This window comes from Pristiophorus japonicus, chromosome 5, assembly GCF_044704955.1.
Source record: "Pristiophorus japonicus isolate sPriJap1 chromosome 5, sPriJap1.hap1, whole genome shotgun sequence".
In the NCBI taxonomy this organism is placed as follows: domain Eukaryota; kingdom Metazoa; phylum Chordata; class Chondrichthyes; family Pristiophoridae; genus Pristiophorus; species Pristiophorus japonicus.
The window spans coordinates 67405469-67413764 of NC_091981.1; the positions used below are offsets into that span (position 1 = coordinate 67405469).

Genomic DNA, 8296 nt, shown 5'->3' on the forward strand with positions numbered 1-8296 from the left:
AACTGAGGCATAGAGAAAGAGTGCAAAATGTGGCCAGATGTAGGAGGGCCAACAGAGCTCTCAACAGAAGGCCTTACCTGAAATAGTGCCATGGGATCTTTTATGTCCACCTGAGGGGGCAGACAGGGCCTAGCTTTAATGTCTCATCTGAAAGATGGCACCTCCAACTGTGCAGCACTCCCACAATACTGCACTGAAATGTGAACCTGCAACCTTTGATGCAGAGGCGAGAGTGATACCCTGAGAAACGGTTTGAAGACTTTGGTGTTTTGATTTAAGATATAAGACAGTGCTAAGAGGAGCCAAATCTTCAGACCTAGTGAGTTCAAACAGGACAAACTTGTGAATAAGAAATATAAGTGCTAATAGGACTGACTTACCTCGAGGGCCAGATTACTGAAGTTCAAGAGCCACAGGTGCGACATTGGACGATTGGCTCATTGATGGATGAATCCTGAATCAAAATACCAAGATCTTTTAGTATCAACAATTTGAGATATATATATAAATTAATGGGAACGTGACTTAAATTTTCTATGTGAGCCTCTTTTCTCTTGAAAAAAGAAGGCTCAGAGGTGACCTGATAGAGGTCTTTAAAATTATGAAAGGTTTTGATAGAGTGGATACAGAGAGATGTTTCCACTTGTGGGCAAGAGCATAACTAGAGGTCATCAATATCAGATAGTCACCAAGAAATAAAATAGCGAATTCAGAATAATCTTCTTTACCCAAAGAGTGGTGAGAATGTGGAACTTACTACCACAGGGAGTGGTTGAAGTGAATAGTATAGATGCATTTAAAGGGAGGCTGGACAAGCATATGAGGGAGAAGGGAATAGAGAGTTATGTTGCTAGATTTAGATGAGGAAAGACGGGTGGAGGCTCGAATGGAGTGGAGCCATCGCTGAGAGCATGCAGAAATCAAGCGGAGGCAGCAGAAAGAGCGTGCGGCAAACCAGTCCCACCCTCCCCTTTCCTCAGCGACTATCTGTCCCACCTGTGACAGAGACTGTGGTTCTCGTATTGGACTGTTCAGTCACCTAAAGACTCATGTTAAGAGTGGAAGCAAGTTTTCCTCGATTCTGAGGGTCTGCCTATGAAGATGAAACACGGGCATGGACTGGTTGGGCTGAATGACCTGTTTCTGTGCCATATATCCTATGTAATCCTATGTAATCCTATGAGGCTCTTTAATACACACCTCTAATTTAATGGAGATTGTTTCTGTTCCTTTGTCGAATGGTGGATATATGGTGAAGAAACTACTTTTAAGTTCATTCTTTGGTGTATAATGATATGTTAACATTCAAACAGCAGCATTCAAACAGCAGTTCAGATTCTGTACTATATCAAAAAAACAACATAGTTAGATTCTCAGAGATTGTCTTGATTTATATGTTGGAAATGAGTCATTAAAACAATATGTCCTTTTGAGAAGCCTTGGAAAACCCAAATAAGCCAAGTTTATATTTTATTTATGTTGAAAAGGAGAAATTTGCAGGGCTATGGGGAAAGAGCAGTGGCGTGGGACTAATTGGATAGCTCTTCTAAAGAGCCAGCACAGCCCTGATAGGCCGAATTACCTTCTTCTGTACTGCATGATTCTATGGTTTACACAGCAGGTCCATCAGACTCTGTAAAGAGAAAGACAGGTGATTGTTCCAATATTGACTCTTCATCAGACCTAGGCTGCATTCCCAGTTTTAATCCATCTCTGCTTTTCACAGATACTGACTAATGAGCTGTGCATTTCTAGCACTTGCTGCTTTTGTTTGGGGTTTCTTTTAAATTTGTGTTCTGTCTTTTGGATGCTTTATACATCTTTTTTATGTAACATTATTATGCAAACTCTCAAACTAATCCAAAGTGATGTCAAACTGGTACAGTATTTTCAAAAGTTGAAGAACAAAAGAACCTCCCTGTTGAACGTGGTCACTGACACTTTGATCTGATTTTCACCAAAGGACCAAAGAATGTAAGGTTGCATTGTGCAGTGATCAGTCATTAGAATGTGAAGTAGTGTGATGGTCCCTGGCCTCTTGCTGATAGTTAAAAGGCACGACATGCTTTTTAACAACATTATCTAAATGATTTGAGGTGCATCAGTTGCCAAGTTATTAAATTAGATTTTCCCCACCAATATAAATTGACATTATTTTCTTCCATTTTTATCAACATTTTTTTAATTACATCAAATTCCATTTTCTAAGACTCCCTTAGCATTAGTAGTGACTTCTTGAGGTGCTGAATTTGTGATTATGATGGGGATCTGTCCATGCACAGGAAATTGTGGGCAGCGCACATCCGAATTTCCAATCTGTGCTGCAGGTGAGCAAGGCCCCCCACCTGCAGTGTGGACTCTGAGAATTATATTTGTTATTTAACTCTTGTCAATCAATCAATGTTAATGAATTGACTTGCGTTGATTCCTATTGTGCTTTTCATGTTGATAATTTCAGACAATGTAATGTGCTAAGAGTTTAACAATCCAGTCAAGTTAACTAATAAAAAAAACAAAACAGTGACTGTAATAGAACCAACACACTGATGGAAACAGGACAATTAAAATAAATACTAAGTATATTTGTGGCTTAATATACTTGAAGATGCACCATCTAAGTGATTTGATCCATTTATTTGTCTACTTTTCATGCACTTTTTTAGTTTGTACATAACAAAGGAGGATGTCTAAAGTTCCTCAGCAGTTCATCATTGAGAGTTGTGAAGAGTAAAACCTCTAAGGCTTCCAAATACTTTTTATGTATAGCTTTTAAACAAATGCTGCCACATATTCTTTGTATGTGATTGCAAAGGCAGCCGGATTCCCATGCCATGGAGATGTCCTTCCTGGAGTGCAACCATTAACTGAAGAATGACAGATGTCTGAATGAAAGCTGCCTCCCCAGCAGCTCTCAGCCATCTCAATAGCAGACTGGGACAATCCAATGACCTCATCGAGTGTAGTGCATTTTCACTCACCCAGAGAGCTCTGACATCAGCTTACCCATTCAACAAATGGCAGAGTTCCTCACAACAGTGATTGCACTCTGACAACAATAAACGTTAAGAATTTCCATACCCAGTGCAGTGTTTCGCCTGCTGGGAGCACGTATCAGGATTTGAGCATGGAAGGCCGCGAGTTATATGACAATTTGCATTCGTGAAAATGAATCGACGGAAAATCTTGGCTAACTTTGCCACCCTAATTCCCAATCTGCAACTTGGTGGGCAAAACTCTGCACTCGGTGTTAAAATCCAGAACATTCATCCTAACCTCATAGAATCATAGAATTGAATCATTGGGGCTGGGGGGAATCTTAACCCCCCCCCAAGATGGGTGGAAGATTGAAGTGTTATAAATCTGAATCCTGACCCAAACCCACCTCCAACCTGCCCACTTCTGGTTTTAACCAGCTCCCAGGAGGCGGGTTGTCACTTTAAATATTATAATGAGGCAGTATGCCTCAGTTTGAAGCTACATTTTAAATTTAACTCTGGATAACCATGTTTTCTGTGCCTGGTAAGGTAGTATATGATTATGTTACTGAACCAATGATCCGGAGATATGAGTTCAAGTTCCACCACGGCAGCTGGGGAATTTAAATTCAGTTAATTAAATAAATCTGGAATAAAAAGCTTGTATTAATGGCAAACATGAAACTAACAAACTGTCATAAAAAAACATCTGGTTCACTAATGCCCTTTATGGAAGGAAATCTGCCATCCTTCCCTGGTCTGGCCTATATGTGACTCCAGACCGATAGCAATGAGGTTGACCACTCAGTTGTACCAAACCGCTACAAAGAAGTATAACAGCACTGTGGAAGTACCTTTATCACACGGACTCCAGCGGTTCAAGAAGGCGACTACCCATCACCTTCTCAAGGGGAATTAGGGATGGGCAATAAATGCTTCCATGCTAGCGATGCCCACAACCCATGAATGAATGCCTCGCCGATTGAATAATCCCCAACCTTTCCGATCTCCTTCCGACAGCTAGTCCTCCCCCCCGCCCCTGACTACCACTCCAACCTCCGATCCCACATCCTGCCTCGAATCACTGGATCCTGACATCTCTGACAATCTCTACTCCCGCTCCAGCCTCCGATCCCTCCAACGATCTAAATGCCCCAGGCCCCTCTGACAATCTGCAGCCCCGATTCCACTGAAGATTCCCAGCCTTCAACCCCCCCCCCCCACCTCCGATCTCTCTCTCCTCCTCTCTGCGGCCTTGTGCCACAGGTCTACCCACTCGACAGCCAGCCAGCCTCTCCATCTGAGAATCAAAATGTTAATCAGGCCCTGTTCTCCTGGTTTCCTGACTGCATTCCAGCACCCCACTCCCTATCCACCTCCATAAAATTCCATCCATAGAATCATGCAGCACAGAAGGATGCCATTCAGCCCATCGTATCTATGCTGGCTCTCTGAAAGAGCTACCAATATCCCACTCCCCTTTTCTTTCCTCATAGCCCTGCAAAATGTTCCTTTTCAAGTATTTAACTCATTCCCTTTTTAAAGTTACTATTGAATCTGCTTCCACCCACTTTCAGGCAATGCATTCCAGATCATAACAACTCACTGAGTAAAAACATTTCTCCTCTTCCCGCCTGACTTTTTTGACAATTATCTTAAATCTGGCTGCTGACCCACCTGCCAGTGGAAACAGTTTCTTCCGATCTCCCCTAATCCTTCTGAGCTCTGGGCTTCTTCAGTCTCTCCACTTAACTGAAGTCCCTCATCCCTGGCACCATTCTGATACAGCTCCTCTGCACCCTCTCTAAGATCCTGACATCATTCCTTAAGTGTGGTGCCCAGAATTGGCTGAGGTCAAATCAGTGGTTTATAAAGGTTTACCATAACTTCCTTGCTTTAATTACCAGAATGTATTTATTTATTTATCATAATTTCCTTCTCTGTAAATTAAGTGCAAATCAGCATTAAAATCATTGACATAGTCCCACTCAGCTGGACAATTGAGGAGAGACATTGGAGGATGATGGTTTGGAGATGATAGTTGCAGACAGGTCGAGAAGGATGAAAAGGGATAGTGCACCATGACATAGGATGTCATTTTTGACTTTGATAAGAGCTGTTTTTGTGTAAATCTGATTGGAGGGGTTCAAACATGGAGTTGCAGGAAAGATAGGCCTGGATTTGGGAATTGACAGCACATTCAAGGACTTGAGAAAATACGGAGGTTGGAGATGAGGTGGTAGGTTGTAAGGACAGAGGGATCAATGGTGTTTTTTTTTAGGGTACTGATGATAGCAGATTTGAAATGGAGGAGGACAGTTCCAGAGGGATGGGAACTATTTAAAATGTCAGCTAGCATGGAGTTGAGGAAGGGAAGTTGGATAGTCAGCAGTTTAATGGGAATAGGGTTGAGAGAGTAGAAGGTGGGTTTTCTGGACAAGATGAGCATGGAGAGGAAATACAAGAGAAGTTAAAGAAAGCTGCACGTTCAGGGCTAGGGCAGCATTGAACCTTGGGGGAAACTTGGCTTGTTGGACAAGGAGAAGGGAGGGATACAGCAGAGGCAGCTGAATGGATGGTCTCAATCATAATGGCAAAGAAGTCCATAGGCTCCTCGCACTTGTTTTTGGAAATGAGGGTGGAGGAGACAAAGGAGTGAGGTTAAAGGAGATGATTGGTAGTGGAGAAAACAAGCTGGGATTATGAACGATTGGGCAGAGGAGAGCAGGCCTGATACTGCTTCATGTGGTTATCATTCTATTAAATGTACCCAAAACAGATGAACTGGCTATTTATCTAATTTGCTGTTTGTGGGATCTTGCTGCATGCAAATTAGCTGTCATGTTTGCTTATAAACAGTGCCTACACTACCAAAATAGTTCATTAGCTATTTGGGATGTCCTGGGGATGTAAAAGGTGCTATAAAAATGAAAGTTTTCCTTTCACTTAAAAATATCTTGCCAGATCTCCCCATTTTTCTTTTCATCCTCCATTTGAAATTATGACTTCCTGATTTTTGAACATGGCAGAAAAGTGTATCGAAGCCCAAATTCCACAAATCCCTCATCATTGTAAACACTTCAATCAGATCAGGCTTCTCCTTTCAGAAGAGAAAAATCCCTGGGTCAACCCCTCTTCATAGCTCTGGAATTAATCTCGTCTGCCATCTCTGCACTCCTTCCAACAATTTAATATCCTTTTTAAAATAGGGACTATAGGCAGTACTCCAGACATGGCTTCACCAAGGCCAGATATGGGCTGATAATTTTTCGAAGCTAATCCTGTTTCACCGCCATAACATTGCTGGGGTTTCTGCCGCACTTCCGGTGAAGATACAGCAGTGGAACAGGAGCTGTTTTGCAAAATTCTCAGCCATAATATTAGAATTACCTCTCTCAAATCATCGCTTCTCGGCCTTTTGGCTAAGATCATGCGTAACTGACCTGACAGGGGAGTAACCACCATAACCCCAAGTTGGTTCTCCCTGGATCAGGAAGGTATATGCTTGCTTTTTTGGAAATAGGAGGTGTGTGGGGGACCTGACCCATCCACCTCCATGGCACGAACCTGGTATTGCAGTACTTCCAGGAACGGTGCAGTGGCTCTAGGCCTTTTGGCTAAGAGCATTGGCGCAGAGTGATCCTTGAATGGGCCCAAGGTGACCTCTGGCGTTTGTGATTTGACAAAGAATTGGAACGATTGGCTACGAATGTCAAAAAAAAAAAAAAAAATTACCTCTCTCAAATCATAAGTTGCATCCCTAGCTATACACCCCGACATTCAGCTGTCTTTCTTAACCTCCAATGGTGATATGCTTTTCAACAGATGTCCTGGTAAAAGCTGGATAGTTGTTTACTTTGATTAAGAAATGTTCTAGTTAGTCATAAGCCTGAGTTCAGTTTTCTCAGTATAGTATATTCTTTACAACATCACAAACACAGACTTCACAAGATGTCTTCAACACAGGATCTTGTCAGGTGACCTGTCACCTGATATCTTTATTGCATTACAGCAATGGCTGCATTGCCACAGTAGTCCACTAGGTGGAGCAGTAGTCCACTAAACGGAACTATATTACACTTCACTCTCCTTAACAAAGAAGTAATTATAACAAAATAATCATCATGCATAACTTGCATGGTTAAACATAACAAAATATATGGACTTATTTTGCCATATTTACAAATCAAACTTAACCACTGGTTTTCTGTTTCGATGAGGATACCTTCACTCTCGAACAGAACTTTCCAAACATGGTGTCAAACTTAGACACAGTCTAGGCTGACCCTGATAAAAGTTTTCCTCCAAGGGATGCCCTTGATCTACATTTGAACTCTCTTCTTGAGTGCATATGGTACGGGACGTGGCTTGCAGTAAACTGGTCTATAGTCCTTCTGTACCTTGACACTCACCTTGAAGCCTTGGATCGGACTGCCTGTTTCACAGAACACCTTCGGATACTTCTTGATGACATCATGTTTCACTGCAAATCTCGTTTCAACACAAAAAATCTCATTCCAATCCAGCTTCAGTGATCCCAATCAATATCTTCCTAGTAAGGTAGGCATGTCTCCTGCCACTACTAAGAGGCAAGCTCTGAAACTGATCCTTGTACAGGAAACTCTCTTTTATCCGGATTGTTTGGGGATTCGGCAATTCCGGGTAAAAGAATTTTCCATTAGGGCGAGTTTACATTTTAAAGTTAAAACTTTAATGAATAAATACAATCAGCTACAAGGCAGTTAAGTGTACAAAAGATGGACATTACCAGCTTGCATGTACTTCCGCCGGACTGTAATCGCGGAGGGACGAATGCTGCACTGGGAGTGGCTGCAGGTGTCCTCGAGGAGAAGATTGTCTAGCTCCAGTGTTCCGGAGTGCGCTCTCCGGGCTGCGTTCTGTGCCCATTCCCAATGTCAGCGGTGACCACGAGAGACAGCGGCTGCAGCAGTGCCCATCACACACCAGCAAAGCAAGGGCAGAGGAGGGTGAACTTGTGTATTCAGTTTTTAGATTTTTTCGGTAGATTTTCTGAGTCCTTGCTCATGGTGAGTGTCACGTTGTGCAATTGCTAGCGATTTTGCAACAGAAGGATCTGGATATAATATATGTCGAAGTGTTATGGGTGAGAAGTGGCGACGCAATATTTTTAAATCCGTTACAGCGGGTTTTCTGTTATATCCATATCCGGATAAACGAGAGTTACTTGTATTTCACCGGTACGGTGATATGAACTACCACAGGAATGGTCTCTCCTGAGTAGTCTCGCAGCTCTATCTTTGACTTTTCCAGTGCAAAATCACTCAACTTGTCGAGATATA

At 42.3% G+C, this 8296-nt stretch overlaps 1 pseudogene; it reads left to right on the top strand.

Annotated features, from left to right (window-relative positions):
• The first annotated feature begins 6377 nt into the window (after positions 1–6377).
• Positions 6378–6579, top strand: LOC139264824 (U2 spliceosomal RNA; annotated as a pseudogene).
• Positions 6580–8296: the final 1717 nt, after the last annotated feature.